This window comes from Mobula birostris, chromosome 1 (genome assembly GCF_030028105.1).
Source record: "Mobula birostris isolate sMobBir1 chromosome 1, sMobBir1.hap1, whole genome shotgun sequence".
Taxonomy (NCBI): Eukaryota; Metazoa; Chordata; class Chondrichthyes; order Myliobatiformes; family Myliobatidae; genus Mobula; species Mobula birostris.
The window spans coordinates 115,352,716-115,369,893 of NC_092370.1; positions in this window are offsets into that span (position 1 = coordinate 115,352,716).

A 17,178-nucleotide genomic window follows, 5' to 3' on the forward strand; every position below is an offset into this window, starting at 1 on the left:
TGGCAGCCAGCCAGAATTGTATCCCTTCATTCCCACTCTCTGTTTTCTATCGATCAGCCAATGCTCCACCCATGCTAGTAACTCCCCTGTAATTCCATGGGCTCTTATCTTGCTAAGCAGCCTCATGTGCAGCACCTTGTCAAAGGCCTTCTGAAAATACAAGTACGCCACATCTACTGCATCTCCTTTATCAATGCTGCTTGTAATTTCCTCAAAAAACTGCAGTAGGTTAGTCGGGCAGGATTTTCCTTTCAGGAAACCATGCTGGTTTTGGCCTATCTTGTCATGTGCCTCCAGGTATTCTGTAATCTCATCCCTAACAATTGATTCCAACAACTTCCCAACCACTGATGTCCGGCTGACAGGTCTATGGTTCCTTTCTGCTGCCTCCCACCCTTCTTAAATAGCGGAGTAACATTTGCAATGTTCCAGTTATCTATCGATTCTTGAAAGATCATTGTTAATGCCTCTGCAATCTCTCCAGCTACTTGTCCAATAAGGCCATATGGATATAATCTAGAAAAAAGAAGGGTCATCCTAGCGGGACTGTATTATAGACACCCCTAATACTCAGTGTAACTTGAAGAGTTGGTGTGTAAACAAATTATTTATAGTTGTAAGAATTATAGGGTTGTATTAATGGGAGATTTTAATTTTCATGATAGTGACTGGACTATTGGAATGTTATGGCCTTGGTTGGGGAGGAATTTGTAAAATGTGTCCAAGTAGTTTTCTGATTCTATATATAGAAGACCCATTTGGGAGTTTGCAGTTCTGGACTCCTCTTAGGGAAAGAGGCAGGACAAGTAACTGAAGTAGCAGTCAAAGAGCAACTTGGCTCTAGTGACCATAATTGTATGAGTTTTAAGATAGTAATGAAAAAGGGTAGATCAGGTCCACAGGTTAAGGTCCTGAATGAGCAGAGCTAATTTGGGGAAATTAGAAAGTATCCAGCAGAGTAAAACACAAAAACACTTAAAGGAACTCAACGGGTCAAGTAGCATCTATAAAGAGGAGTAAACAGTGTCTCAGGCCAAGACCCTTCATCATGGCTGGAAAGGAGTGGGGAAAGAAGGTGGGAGAGGGGAAGAGTACAAGCTGGCGGATGAAGGGGAAGGTGGGGGAGTGGGGGAGGGGTGATGACGTGAGAAGCTGGGGGGTGATCGGTAGAAAAGGTAAAAGGCTGAAGGGAAAAAAGGATCTGACCTGAGAGGAGAGTGGAGCATGGAGGAAGGAAATGAGGAACTGCACCAGAGGGAGGTGAGGAGAAGAGAAGGGGTGAGAGGGAGAGCCAGAATGGAGAATTGAAAAAGAAAGAAGGGGAAGGAGGAGAAATTGCCAGAAGTTAGAGAAATCGATGTCCATGCGTCAGATTGGAGGCTACCCAGACGGAATATAACATGTTCCTCCTCCAACCTCACCGTGGCAGTAGAGGAGGCCATTGATCAACATGTCGGAATGGTAATGGAAAGTAGAATTAAGATCGTTGGCCAATGGGAAATCCTACTTGTTGCGGATGGAGCAAAGGTGCTCGACAAAGCGGTCACCAATCTACGTCGGGTCTCACTGGTGTAGAGGAAGATGCGCCGAGAGCACCGGATACTGTAGATGACCGGGACAGGCTCACGGGTGAAGTGTCGCCTCACCTGGAAGGACTGTTTGGGGCTCTGATCGGAGGTGAGGAAGGAGGTGAAGGGGCAGGTATGGCACATGTTCCGCATACAGGGAAAAGTGTCAGGTGGGACAGCAATGGGCAGGGACGAATGGACAAGGCAGTCACCGAGAGAGCGATCCCTGCGGAAAGCGGCGAGTGGCGGGGAGGGAAAGATGTGTTTAATGCCAGTCTCCCGCTGGTTTTGCAGCAGCTCCGGTCAAGAGAGTTTGTCAATCTTCTTCTGGGATAGATCTTCGCCGCGTTCCCCACACATTTCACACTTGTCTCGTAGACCAGAAAACATCTCAGAACATCCCTGGGCGGATGATGTGTGGAGCATATCCCTCACTGTAGTTAGAGCCGAGTCCCAGATAAAAGCCCCCCTTTCCCCCGCTGCCGGCGTCATCTCAGACGTCTAGCTTCCCTCTCTTCCCTCTGCTCCCTCACTATCGCTCCCTCAGCATTTCCCAGAAGTCGAGGCGCTCCCTCAATAATAAACAACGCAGCACTCCTAATGTAGTGCCCCTCCCACTGCATAACGCTCCCTCATATGACACCGACAGTGCGCCGCTCCCTCGCTACTGCCGTTCTCACAGTGTGGCAATCCATCAACACTTGGTTGATTTATTTCTGGGATCTCTGGACCATCTCTCATAGTCGGGACGAGCGTGTTTTCTTCTCTGGGACTGGGTTTCCTGCTGTTTGAGAGTGATCCCTCCGATTATTGTATGTCCGATCGTTGAACTCCCACCCTGTCCCCGGCAGATAGTGGGGAACGCCGGAGAGTGGTTAAAACTTTTAAACCCGTCTCTCCCAACACGTCCAGGAGCTGGAGAGGTCCCGCCCATAAACCTAGGCCGATGTTCGGTGTTTCCTTGCCCCTAGGCCCTCGGAGGGTAGCCGGAGACGTACATCAAAGACTGCGTTCCCTACACAGTGACGCTGACAATATCTCTGCAAATCGTCCGCAGATTCGGACATTGCCGCAGTGCAGAGCGGCGAGCCGGGAGCTGGTAGCAGGGGCCAGACTGGAGGATTAACCAGTGACTTCATTTCCCCAGTGAATCGGGGAAAACTTTAAAATAATCAGGAGCATTGTTTCCCCATTACACTTCAGACAAGAGCCGGGCTGGTTCCCAGCCGCTACACACAGCTTCAGGAATGATCTAGCGAGCCCCAGATAAGACCGGAGCCTAAGAGACGCGGACTGGCGGCCTGACTCACGCCTCTCCCTGAACGAGACAGTGGATTGCTGAGATTGATCCTAGCCCCAACATCTAGATCCTCTCACCCTCCATCGCCAAAGCCAGTTTCACTCAACATTTGGAGCACAATAAACAGGACCCGTTTTTCCCAATATCTGGACCACAGCTCCCCAGTACTCGGGACCTGTCTCACTCTCGGTCACCGAGTGAGACGGGCTTTGTTTCACATCATTAGTGAGTATGGAGTGGGGTCCCTGCTTGACCGGATAAGGACAGCAGATCGCTCCTGAGGAGGTTCAATGGCCAACCTGGGATCCTACATTCTGTAGATTATGGTCACCACGTCCGAAGCTACCTCTTTTAAAATCAATTACTCCCGCTTTATTAAATACCCTCCTGCTGTGTGGGATGAACTCTAACCTTGTTCAATTAGTCCGCGCCTCCGGAACCTAATTCGATTACAACAGGACTATTACTTTATCAACTCCAGTTGTTAAAGAGACTGAAATGAGCCAATCAGATCCGGAAGGCCGAACGGCCTCCTCTGGTCTTTAGGTTCCAGGTTTGACCCTGGTCTGGAGACTTTTCCTGATCGCTGAGATCTCTCTCTCTGCCAATCCTATCTCCTTCCTATAAAATCCTCTCTAACACACCCGCACCTCCAGCGTCTCCTCTAACACGTCTAGCAGCTCCCAACTCCAGCAGCCGAACCCCCACCCCATCCTCGGCTCACCCAATAACTCACCTCGCCCTCCTACACCCGATTTCCTCTCCACCGGGCTCTCATTCTCCCACACTCAGCTTCCCCAATCTCCTCAACAATCCCTAAAAGCTGCTCCCATCAACACCCCGTCACCCCGCCGTGCCAGGGTCTGATAGAGCAACCACAGCCCAGTGAGCCGGCGGGACCTGGGAAATGCCCCACCAATGCGTTAAAGGGGATTCGAATGGAAACCTGATCGCGAACAGAGGCTGCCTGCTCCCTGGGCATTGTGACATTCCCTGACTGGGAACTACACTCGGCACTGAGACTGGCCTCTGCGCACTGTGACTTCCCTGGGCATTGTTACCATCAGATAGAGGAGCAGAAGTATCGAGTCTGCTCTGCCGTTTCATCATGGCGGATCCGTATTCCCTTCAGCTTCCACAGTGGAAGCTAGACTGAGCGATGTGTCTCTCTGAGCGCTGGTAATGTATGAAGATGGACTTTCCCTGAACTTGGGACGCTGGGTGCTGTTTGTGAATTCCGGGGATGGCGAAGGAAATTTCACTGTTGGAAAAATGTAGGGCGGGGAATCTGGGAGTTACTGAAGAGGAGCTAAGTTTGGGAAGACATTGACTGACCTTCACACGTTTGGTACAATAAAAACCACCGTCCATCCCTGGACGTCCCACCCCTTCCATCAGATTCCGGTTTTCAGTCGTGAACCGGGTCGGCCCCGGGTATCCAGATGCGGACTGGATCAGCCCCAGTCTACAGATGCGAACTCTCCATCAGCCCCGACTCCCATTGGTGCAGCTGCCTAGGTCCCGAATTCGGAATCCCTTCTCTAGTGCTCCCCCATCCCGGAATAATCCCCCTGGACGTTTGATATTGCTTGGGCGTAGGTTCAGGGTGCTCTGTAAGGACGTAGTGAGTTCACCACTAAAGGCGAACACAGATGAATTGAAGGCGATTGGGCTTGATCATCATTCGGGCCAACACTGCAAGGCTTTGCCGACTGTGTTTGAACCACAACGGGAGTAGAAAGCAGGTCCGAGAAGCAATGTGTTGTTCGGCAGTACATATCTGGCCTTGATGGATATCTGCAGCTGATTCAATTTGCACTAATGTAATACGGCAAATTATCAGTGAGTTAAGGTACAGATGGTTTGGAAGCAAATTGCAACTAATTAACTCGGTTCAGAGATAAACTTAAAGGAAGGGGGGGAGGTTGTTGTTCAAATCAGGGCGGAGGAGGGGTGAGGGAAAGAGGAAGGCGAGAGAGAGTAGAGGAAAGACAGGGAAGAGAGAGGAAGGGCGAAGGGGGAGAGAGGAGAAAGAGAGAGAGAGAATGGAGAGAGGGGAGAGAGAAAAGGAAGGAGAGCGGTAGGGAGAGGGAGGAGATCGAGGGTACTATGTAAGTGTGTGTGGTGCAGGGCCGATTCTGTCCCACTGAGCGCAGTGCTGATGCCGGGAACCTTCTCCACGTTACTCCACTCAGGATGCCACTTTCCAAAACTTCCCCTCCTACTGTCAGTCAGCTACCCCTCCAATCCTTCCCCAACCTATCCGCACCTCTCCTCCAGGAATGCTACCGACTCACGAGTCCCATACGGTGCGGATCCTTTGGTGGTGGAAATGACAGGCTGCGGGTTCTGGTTTTCATGGGCGGAATTTCCGCCACACACTCGCAAGCTAGCCGGGTCCCCGCGCCTACCCAACGGGGGCAGCTACCTCAGCCCCGTCTCTCGTCACAACAAGCAGAACTCAAGCCAGCACCCCTGAGACCACTGACCACTGTCTTCCGCCTGGAGCATCAGCGACCCCTTTCTCCGCAGACACTGCCTAGCCTGCTGAATGTTTCTAGCGATGGCGATGCGGATTTCCAGTACCCGCACTTTTGGAGAGAGGAGCTGGGATGTTGTCAGCATATGCTGCAATGCCCGTAAAAATCCTCCCTTAACGGGGTCTCTGCAGCCGCACTAGCCGCCCCGGGCATTAGGTATTCCCGGATACCCACGCAGTATTGGGGAGACAGCGTTCACGGTGATCTGCGGCACTGCCAGGAGACGTATTCACTGGGAGCCCGGTCTTCACCGTGAATGCACAGCCCGATAGAAGAATTGGGACAACCCGTTCTCTGTAGCACCGCCACCCCCTCCCGCCTTCCCCACCGGAGGGGAGAGATAGTGTAGAATTGGGGGAGAGATGGTGTGGAATTGGGGGAGAGCGGTTCAGCGTAGGTTATGTGGAAGAAGGGTGGGTTACTCCATAGATGGTGTGGGTTAGTGGAGGAGGGCAAGATGGGTATGGGACTGTGGAAGTGTGTTCGAGTGCGGGTTATTGGGGAGATGGTGAGGGATCTTTTCAAGAGTTGGGTTCTACAGCACTTCTTTCTAAGGAAAGCAACAAGTTTAAAGTCCGAACTTGTGGATCTGGGGGCAAGGTTTACAACTGGGTATAGTCTCTCGGTGAAGGGGGGTCCCAGAGAGCTGGAACTATCTCAGTAGTGTGGGGAGAGGGGCTGGGGTTGACCCTGGCCTGGGACAGGGCTGGAAAGTGGTGCAACGACGTGGGGATGGACAGAAAATCGTCAGGAACTTTCAGCTATCCAACTGCGCCGGAGAATGGGACCTACAAAAAATGTGCGGCAAGAGCGCAGCGGGTCGAGCAGCATCTATGGGGAGAGAGGCATGTCAACGTTTCAAATCGATTCCTGCATCAGGACTGAAACACCGACCACTGATGCTGCTGGAGCCGCTGAGTTCCTCTAGCGGGAGGTTTGTTCCTCTGGATCCCGGCCCCTGCGTTCTCTGTGTCTCCCTGGGACTGACTAAAATTCGCGTGGGATTGATCCTAGGTGTCACGTGATCAGAACCCACCGATACTGCAGTGAATTTCATTTACGCAGATTGGGACTGTGAGAGCACTCAGTTATACCATCATTGTTGGACGGAAGTGGACTAGATTGATCTGTGTCAATGAATTCAGGAGTGAGAACAGTGAATGCCCCTGCAAGCCAGAGAAGTGTCCGGGAGAGAAAGATACAATCTCAGTATCCCGAAGCACTTCCCGTGAACAGTGGGAATGTGGGGACTTACTCTTTAATCATTGAGGAGAGGGACCGATGAGAGACAAAATGACTTGTGAACCGTGACAGAAAAACATTACGGATTCTGTCGCCGTTCCTCAGCAAGCAGCGAGCGGCGTTCTGCGTTTCCAGGTTCTGCTCTGACAAAGGAGTGGACCATGCGGGCTATGTTAACACTAATAATCTGACAGGTTTCTGGAGGATTCACTAATGGTACTAATGGTTTATCCAAGAGAAACCTGGATGGTATATTTATTACTCCATTAGTAGTTCAGTCATATGAGGAGAGTTTACTGCCAACACAGACACAAAATATTAAATATTTAAGATCATTCCATGGTTTCTCTCATCTTCACCCAACTTATCACAGGAAGGTGGATTAGAATTTATCAGTGCGCTGTCTTCCTTCATATCTCCTTAGCAACTGACTCGTTGTGTTGGGAACGCACAGAAAACATGCAGGCGGGCCTGGGCGCGGTACTAAAAAATCCACCCAGAGCACAGGAACAGGAAGAGGTTTAACCAACCAGTCGAGCCACGCTTCCATCAGTCGGGTCATCGTTGACCTGTCCTTTCTCCAGGCCCTCATTCCTCCCAAGAGAATCCATTGATCTTACTCTCAGCAGCTCCACCGCAGCTTTGTGCGGGCCTTGAGGGAAGCAAAGCTTCAGATTCCCACTATCCCTGTGTGAGCAAGTTCCCTTCCCCTGAAGAACCTGGCTCTAGGTTCAGGCTCTCGACCTGATCTGTCCCATGGCCACTGAACTGAGGAAAGGGAGTCATTTTGTCCAATCAGATGCATCATTTCCGTCTCTTGGACCCGTCAACTCCTCATATTCACACTCAGGCACGAGGAACGTTGTCAGAACGTTGCTAGCGGAACTGCATACAAATACAGTTTGTAATCAGTGGGACAAATGGCCTAATTCTGCTTTGTCTTATGGTCGATACCAGGCAGTAGTGAGACAACATCTGGAACATTGTGCATACTGTTGGTTTCCTTGTTTACGGAAGAAAATCAGAGCATTGTAAGCAATTCCGATAGGGCTCGCTGGACTAACATCTGGAATGGCCCGTCGTTTTTTTTGGGGGGGGGGGGGAAGGTTAGACAGATTGTGTTTGTATCTACAGGAAAGCTGGTTTATTTGAAACCTATAAGAATCCGGTGGTTTTTTGATGGGGTAAATGTGGAGAGAAGTTGGAAGAATCGAGAACTAGGGGTCACTGTTCAAAAAAGAAGTTGCCCATTTAAGACAAATAACGTCACATTTCTATTTGCAGAGTCAGGAATTTTCAAAACTTTCTTCTTCAAAAGTTGTGGAAGTGGAAGCATTTCAAGCCAATGATAGACAGATTCTAGAGGGGTGAAAGGTTACTGGGCACAGGTAGGATTGTGGAGCTGAGATTACGAAGATATCAACGGTGATCCAGAGGGACCGAGTGGCCTTATCCTGCTCCTGATTCGTGTGTTCAAATGTAGCTAACTTGGCCAGTTCAGATACAGGTTGTCTGAGTGACGGCGACTGGAGCTGTACCGTCACGTTTACACCAGAAAGTATGGCCGGGCATCTCAATGTAACTAATTGTGTAAATTGGAGCGACTGAGAGTTAGACATGTTGTGGGTGGTTGTGAGATACAGTATCGTCAGACAAGAATAGTATAAACCACTGAGAGCCCGCACTTTGGGGGAATAAACGTTCGGGGGTGGGGGGCAGGGTTTGCAGGGCATTGAGCAGAATATCCTGGGATATTCGTTTCAGTAGGAAGGGACCTTTTATGTAGCAAATGGGCTGAGATGAGACCAGGTGCTGTAGAGGACCTGAGGAGAAGCCCAGGAACTGATTCTCACGCTGTCGTGCGAATTTTCACGTAAAGCCAAGAACTCAATGAAACAATTAAATCCGGGGACCAGAGAACACCTAAGTTGTCATAAAATTCCACCAGGATCATCAATGATCTCGAGGAAAAAAAGCCTGTTCTTCTTACCTGATCCAATACTCACCTCACTCCCGCCTCAGCTCACACCGCATATCACCCTAACCCCATCTCTCCACCAACTCACACCCCACCTCATCCAACCCCCAACTCTCTCCAACTCATACACCACATCGTCCATCCCAACTCTCCCCAATTCGCACCTCACATCATCCAACTCCCAACACTCCTCCAATTCATACTCCAAATCGTCCACCCCAACTCTCCCCAACTCACATCCCAGCTCATCCAACTCCCAACTCTCACACCAACTGATCCACCCCAACTCTCTCCAACTCATACTCCACATCGTCCATCCCAACTCTCCCCTACTGGCACCTCACATCATCCAACCTCCAACTCACACCCCACCTCATCCAACCCCCCAACACACACCCCACCTCATCCAACCCCCCAACTCACACTCCACCTCATCCAACCCCCCAACTCACAACCCACCTCATCCAACCCCCCAACTCACACTCCACCTCATCCAACCCCCCAACTCACACCCCACCTCATCCAACCCCCAACTCACACCTCACCTCATCCAACCCCCAACTCACACCTCACCTCATCCAACCCCCCAACTCACACCCCACCTCATCCAACCCCCCAACTCACACCCCTCATCCAACCCCCCCAACTCACACTCCACCTCATCCAACCCGCCAACTCGCACCCCACCTCATCCAACCCCCCAACTCACAACCGACCTCACCCAACCCCCAACTCATACCTGACCTCATCCAACCCCCAACTCACACCCCACCTCATCCAACCCCCCAACTCACACACCAACTGATCCACCCCAACTCTCTCCAACTCATACTCCACATCGTCCACCCCAACTGTCCCCTACTGGCACCTCACATCATCCAACCTCCAACTCACACCCCACCTCATCCAACCCCCCAACTCACACCTCACCTCATCCAACCCCCAACTCACACCCGACCTCATCCAACCCCCCAACTCACACCCCACCTCATCCAACCCCCCAACTCACACCCCACCTCATCCAACCCCCAACTCACACCCCACCTCATCCAACCCCCCAACTCACACCTCACCTCATCCAACCCCCAACTCACACCCACCTCATCCAACCCCCCAACTCACACCCCACCTCATCCAACCCCCCAACTCACACCCCACCTCATCCAACCCCCCAACTCACACCCCACCTCATCCAACCCACAACTCACACCCCACCTCATCCAACCCCCCCAACTCACACCCCACCTCATCCAACCCCCCAACTCACACCCCACCTCATCCAACCCCCCCAACTCACACCCCACCTCATCCAACCCCCCCAACTCACACCCCACCTCATCCAACCCCCCCAACTCACACCCCACCTCATCCAACCCCCCAACTCACACCTGACCTCATCCAACCCCCAACTCACCGATCCACCCCAACTCTCTCCAACTCATACTCCACATCGTCCATCCCAACTCTCAACTCACACCCTATCTCATCCAACCCCGTAACTCACACCCCATCTTATCCAAACCCCAACTCACAGCTCACCTCATCCAACCCCCCACTCACACACCAACTGATCCACCCCAACTCTCTCCAACTCATACTCCACATCGTCCATCCCAACTCTCCCCAACTGGCACCTCACATCATCCAACCCCGAACTCACATCCCACCTCATCCAACCCCCCAACTCACACACCAACTGATCCACCCCAACTCTCTCCAACTCGTACTTCACCTCATCCAATCCCCTAACTCTCCACAACTCACACCCCACCTCATCCAACTCCCAACTCTCCCCTAACTGACATGGCATCTGATCCAATCACTCACCCGTGCTCCAAGTCACACCCCTACATCATCCAGCCCGGCCCCCAGCTTTCCTCGAACTCAACCCAACTGCTCTAACCCCGAGTCTGCCCCAGCTGACATCCCTGCTCATCCGACCTCTCACTCCTCCCCCTCCCCAACTTACAACCCAAATGATCCAACTGGGTGACTCCAGGAATCAGGTCCTAGTAGAGGGATTGGGAGATGGGGGCTAGAGGAGGGACCGCTAAGGACTCTGCCAGAAGGTCCAAACAGAAGAAATTCAACAGCAAAATCTAGCGGATGTTGCAAATAACAATAAAAGAAAACAGCAGCGCCTGCGGAGAGGGGAAGGGCCAGCGTCTCATCAGAGAGGGAGAGGGGAAGAGTGTGTGCACGTCACGGGCCCCGGGGTGGTGGGGACAGAAAAGAATATTCCGTCATTACCGGGACATGACCATAGAGGTTTGAGTGAGGCAAAGGCAGTTTTGGAAGATTTAAGCTAAGTGGTTGGAAAAGGAACTAAGCAGGGGTTCTGTTACCGCTCGTGTTGAGAGCAGACATCATCAACGACCCGAGTGCCCAGTAATGCATCAAATTAATCAACGGTGAAAATGTGCTATTTTTTAGCAGGGGAGCGAGAAGCGGTATGTGAGTCTTGGGGACATCTGTGAGAGAGTGTGACACTCATCAAGTGACTGCGAGCTGCTGGATCTCTGAACTTCACACTCTTTCAATCAGGAGTTCGTTCCTCAGCGAAGACTGTCACCACGAAGCAGCAATCAGTCGGCGCTTGGGCAGGATGCCGGCTGCCGCTGACAGTTTATGGTTGCACTGTCAGTCAGCCGCCTCGCCACCCCTGCCCACCCGCCCCCCCCCCCCCCACCTCCACTAATCACATCAGCCCGGCCAAATTGGATTCTGCTCCTTTGAGTGTGCTCTCAGCTGCCTGTCATTAGGCTGCCTCTCACTGCGGGCAAAGAGCAAACTAACTGAATCTGAGAGCGGCGCTGCCAAGCATCGGCTGAGGTTAATTGATGCAAGTCGCACGTTGTCCATCCACACCCGGGGCCCTCTTCAGAATCACAAATGTTTAGCTGTTCGCCCCCTCACTGAGTAGCTTGTAGTTATGTTTCTAGACAAAATGGTTACTCACCTCTCTCTTGCTTAACCTCTGACTCTACCACAACAGAGATATTATCCACCAACATTTACTACACACCCACTGGCTCACTACACATCGGGCATACGTCTTCTCACCCCGTCAACTGCAAGAACTCATTTTTTTTTCTCAGTTCCTCCGTTTTCTCTGCATCTGTTCTCCTGATGAGGCTTCGCACTCCAAAACATCCGAGATGTCCTCTTATTCTTACCAGGAAACAGGGTTTCTCGCAACTGATGAGCCCTCACTCGTATTTCTTCTGTTTCGCGAAGGTCTGTCCCTCAACCACAAAAGGGATAGATTTCCCCGTGTCCTCATCTACCACGAGCCTCTGAATCCAACATATTCTCCCTAACTTCTATCATCTCCAAAGGAATCCTGACACCAGGCATATTTTCCCCGTCCCCTCTCTGCCCTCTGCAGGGATTGTTTTCCCTGAAACCCCCTTGGCTGCTGGTTCCTCCTCCAGGCTCTTAACTCTACAAACGCATAGTGCTGCACCTGTCCCTACACCTCCCTCCCTCACCACCATTCAGGGCTCCAGACAGTCCTTCCAGATGAGGGAGTCCTTCACGTGTGAATCCACTGGGGTCACTTATTGTATCCAGTGTTTCTGGTGTGGCCTGCCCTATACTGGTGAGACCCACGCAGATTTGGGAACCACTCCTTTGAGCGCCTTCACTCCTTCCACTGTACCAGCCAGATTTGCCAGGTGGCTACTATTTTAATTCCCATTTCTACACTGGCATGTCAGTTCATGACCTCCTCTAGAGCCAAATTGAAGCTAACACAAACTAGAGGAACAACACCTCATGCTCCATCTTGATGCTCTCCAACCTGACAGTATCAGCTTTGACTTCTCCAGCTTCCAATAACAACTGCCCTCTGTTCCCCCACCCCCTTTGTTTTTCCTTATCCCACAGGCTCCATCCCCATTTATCTTTCCTCTCCACTGCCCTCTCCATCTACCCATCAGCCACATGTTCCTCCCTCCAATTTCCATCCTTCTTCCCTTTATTCCACAGCCCATTTATTTCCATCTTCTTCAGCCCTTTGCACTTCCACCTATCACCTCCCAGCTTCTAATATCATTCCCACTCTCCCCCCTCCAACTCCTGCCTATCATGCCTTTCTCATCTGGATCCACTTATCACCTACCAGCTCTATCCCAACCCCTTCCCCTCACCATTTTGTACTGACTACCTTGTTCTCTCTTTCAATGCCAGATGAAGGGTCTGGATGACCCAAAATACTGACTGTCCATTTCCCTCCATAGATGCTGTCTGTGCTGTTGAGTTCTTCCAACATTTTGAATGTTGCTCACACATATAAATGGAAAAGCTGCAGAAAAGATTCATAATTCCCATTCAAAGGTTGTTACTGTAATGGGAGAGATTGGTTTATAAGGAGAGTTTGGATAGCTTTAGACTTCTTTCTACTGGAGTGAAGGAAGCTAAGGGGTGACCTTCAAGATGTTGGAGGAACTCTGCTGGTTTGGGAGCATCTACGGGAATGACTAAATTGTCAATGTTTCTGTCTGAGACCCTTCAACAGAACTACCATTTGGTAATTCAGGACATCTTGGCCTGAAACGTTGACTGTTTATTCATTTCCATAGATGTTGCCTGACCTGATGAGATCTTCCAGAATTTTGTATGTGTTGCTCTGGATTTCCGGCACCTGCAGAATCACTTGTGTTTATGAGAGGTGACATTAAAGAGATTTATAAAATTATAAGGGTTACAGTCTTTTTCCTGGGGTAGGGGAATATAAAACTAGAGGGTGCAGGTTTAAAGTGAGAGGGGGAATATTTAAAGTGTACCTCAGGGATTGACCTACTGCTACTGTCTTCCACAGTGAAAATGACACAAAATACTTATTAAATTCATCTGCCATTTCTTTGTCTCCCATTGCTACTTCTCCAGTGTCATTTCTAAGCAGTCCAACATCCACTTTCACCTCTCTTTTACCTGCACATATCTGAAAAATAAAATTGGTATTCTCTTTTATGTTATTGGCTAGTTTACCATCATATATCATCTTTTCTCTCCCTGTAGTTTTTTTATTTGCCTTCTGCTGGTTTTTAAAAAGCTTCCCAATCCTCTAATTTCCCACTAATTTTTGCAATATTATGTGCCCTTTCTTTTCTTTTCATGCTGATTTCACTTCCCTTGTCATCCATTATTGCACCATCCTCCCTTTAGAATACTACTTCATCTTTGGAATGTATCTCTCATATTCCTTCTAAATTGCCCTCAGAAACTCCAGCCATTGCAGTTCTGCCATCATCCCTGCTAGTGTCCCCTTCCAAACAACATTGACCAGCTCCTCTCCCATGCCTCTGTAATTCCCTTTTCTCCACTGTAATACAGGTACATCTGACTTTATCTTATCTACTCTCATTTAAATTGTAGGGTGAGTTCTATCATATTATGATCACTGCCTCCTTAGGGTTCCTTTACCTTAAACTCCCAAATTGAATCTGGTATTACACAGCACTTGATCCAGAATTGCCCTTCCCCTATTGGGCTCAACCCCAAGCTGCTCTAAAAAGCCATCTCATAGGCATTGTACAAATTCACTCTCTTGGGATTCAGCACCAACCTAATTTTCCCCATCTACTTCCATATTGAAATCCTCCATGACCATTGTAACATTCCCCTTATTATATACCTTTCCTATCTCCTGTTGTAATTTGTATCCCACATGCTGGCTACCATTCAGAGGCCTGTATATCACTCCCATCAGAGTCGGTTTACCCTTGCAGTTTCTTAGCTTCTACATCTTCCGATCCAATGTCACCTCTTTCTATGGATTTGGTATCATTGTTTTACCGACTGAGCCACCCCACCTCCACAGCCTACCTGCCTGTCCCTTCAATACAATGTGTATCGTTGAATGTTAATCTCACAGCTAAGATCTTTTTTCAGCCATGACTCAGTGATGACCACGTCACACCTGCCAATCTCTAAATCTGCTACAAGATCATCTACCTTATTCCACATACTGTCTGCATTCAGTTATAACACCTTCAGTCTTGTTTTCATCACCCTTTTTGATTTTCCCCCGTGTTACACTTTAGCCCCTCCCACTGACTATAATTTTGCCCTATTATCTGCCTGTCCTTCCTCACAATCTCACTAAGCACTGCATCAACTTGTATACCAACTGCCCCATCCTCAGCCCTATTCCTATCACTCTGGTTCCCATCCCCCTGCCATATTAGTTTGAACCTCCCACAAAAGCCCAGCAAAACTGCCTGCAAGGATATTAGTAACCCTCAAATTCAGGTGTATTCCATCCTTTCTTTACAGCTCATACCTTCCTCAGGAGAGATCCCAATGATCCAGAAATTTGAATCTCTGCCTCCTGCACCAATTCCTCAGCCAGGCATTAACCTGCCAGATCACCCTATTCTTACCCTCACTGTCATGTGGCACAGGCAGCAATCCAGAGATTACTGCCTTGGAGATCCTGCTTTTCAGCTTTCAACCTAACTCCCTATATCCTCTCTTCAATATGTACCACGACCTCTGACTCTTCTCCTTCCCACTTCAGGATATCTTGGACTTGATCAGAAATACATTAGTACCAATGACATAGGTAGGAAAAGGGAGGAGGTCCTGGAAACAGACTACAGGGAGTTAGGAAGAAAGTTGAGAAGCAGGACCTCAAAGGTAGTAATCTCGGGATTACTGCCTGTGCCATGTGACAGTGAATATAGGAATAGAGTGAAGTGGAAGATAAATGTGTGTCTGAGGGATTGGAGCAGGGGGCCGGGATTCAGATTTCTGGATCATTGGGACCTCTTTTGGGGCAGGTATGGCCTGTACAAAAAGGATGGGTTGCACTTGAATCCCAGGGGGACAAATATCCTGGCAGGGAGGTTTGCTAAGGCTACTGGGGAGAGTTTAAACTAGAATTGCTGGCGGGTGGGAACCGAACTGAGGAGATGGAGGAAGAGGTGGTTGGCTCACAAATAGAGAAAGCTTGGAGACAGTGCGAGAGGGAGGGATGCGTTCAGACTGATGGTTTGAGATGTGTCTATTTTAATGCAAGGAGTATTATGAATAAAGTGGATGAGCTTAGAGCATGGATCAGTACTTGGAGCTATGATGTTGTGGCCATTACTGAGACTTGGATGGCTCAAGGGCAGGAATGGTTACTTCAAGAGACAGGCTTCAAATGATTCAGAAAGCACAGGGAAGGAGGCAAAAGAGGTGGGGGCCTGGCACTATTGATCAGAGATAGTGTCACGGCTGCAGAAAAGGAGGAACTCATGGAGGGATTGTCTACTGAGTCTCTGTGGGTGGAAGTTAAGAATAGGAAGGGGTCAATAACTCTACTGGGTGTTTATTATAGACCACCCAATAGTAACAGGGACATCGAGGAACTAAAAGGGAGACAGATTATGGAAAGGTGTAATAATAACAGGGTTGTCATGATGGGAGATTTTGATTTCCCAAATATCGATTGACATCTCCCTAGAGCAAGGGGTTTCGATGGGGTGGAGTTTGTTAGGTGTTTTCAGGAAGGTTTCTTGACACAATATGTAGATAAGCCTACAAGAGGAGAGGCTGTACTTGATCTGGTATTGGAAAATGAGCCCGGTCAGGTGTCAGATGTAAGAATGAAATTAGGAGAGCCAGAAGGGGCCTTGAAAAGGCCTTGGCGGACATGATTAAGGAAAACCCCAAGGCATTCTACAGGTATGTGAAGAGCAAGAGGATAAGATGTGAGAGAATAGGACCAATCAAGTGTGACAGTGGAAAAGTGTGTATGGAACTGGAGGAGATTGCAGAGGTACTTAATGAATATTTTCCTTCAGTATTCACTACGGAAAAGGATCTTGGTGATTGTAGGGGTGACTTACAGTGGACTGAAAAGCTTGAGCATGTAGATATTAAGAAAGTGGATGTGCTGGAGCTTTTGGAAAGCAACAAGTTGGATAAGTCACCGGGACCAGACGTGATATACCCCAGGCTACTGTGGGAAGCGAGGGAGGAGATTGCTGAGCCTCTGGTGATGATCTTTGCATCATCGATGGGGATGGGAGAGGTTCTGGAGGATTGGAGGGTTGTGGATGTTGTTCCCTTATTCAAGAAAGGGAGTAGCGATAGCCCAGGAAATTATAGACCAGTGAGTCTTACTTCAGTGGTATGTAAGTTGATGGAGAAGATCCTGAGAAGCAGAATTTATGAACATTTGGAGAGGCATAATATGATTAGGAATAGTTAGCGTGGCTTTGTCAAAGGCAGGTCGTGCCTTACGAGCCTGATTGAATTTTTTGAGGATGTGACTAAAAAAATTGATGAAGGTAGAGCAGTACATGTAGTGTAAATGGATTTCAGCAAAGCATTTGATAAGGTACCCTGTGCAAGGCTTATTCAGAATGGGAGGCATGGGATCCAAGGGGACATTGCTTTGTGGATCCAGAACTGGCTTGCCCACAGAAGGCAAAGAGTGGTTGTAGATGGGTCATATTCTGCATGGAGGTTGGTGACCAGTGTTGTGACTCAGGGATCTGGTCTGGGACCCTTACTCTTCATGATTCTTATAGATGACCTGGATGGGGAAGTGGAGGG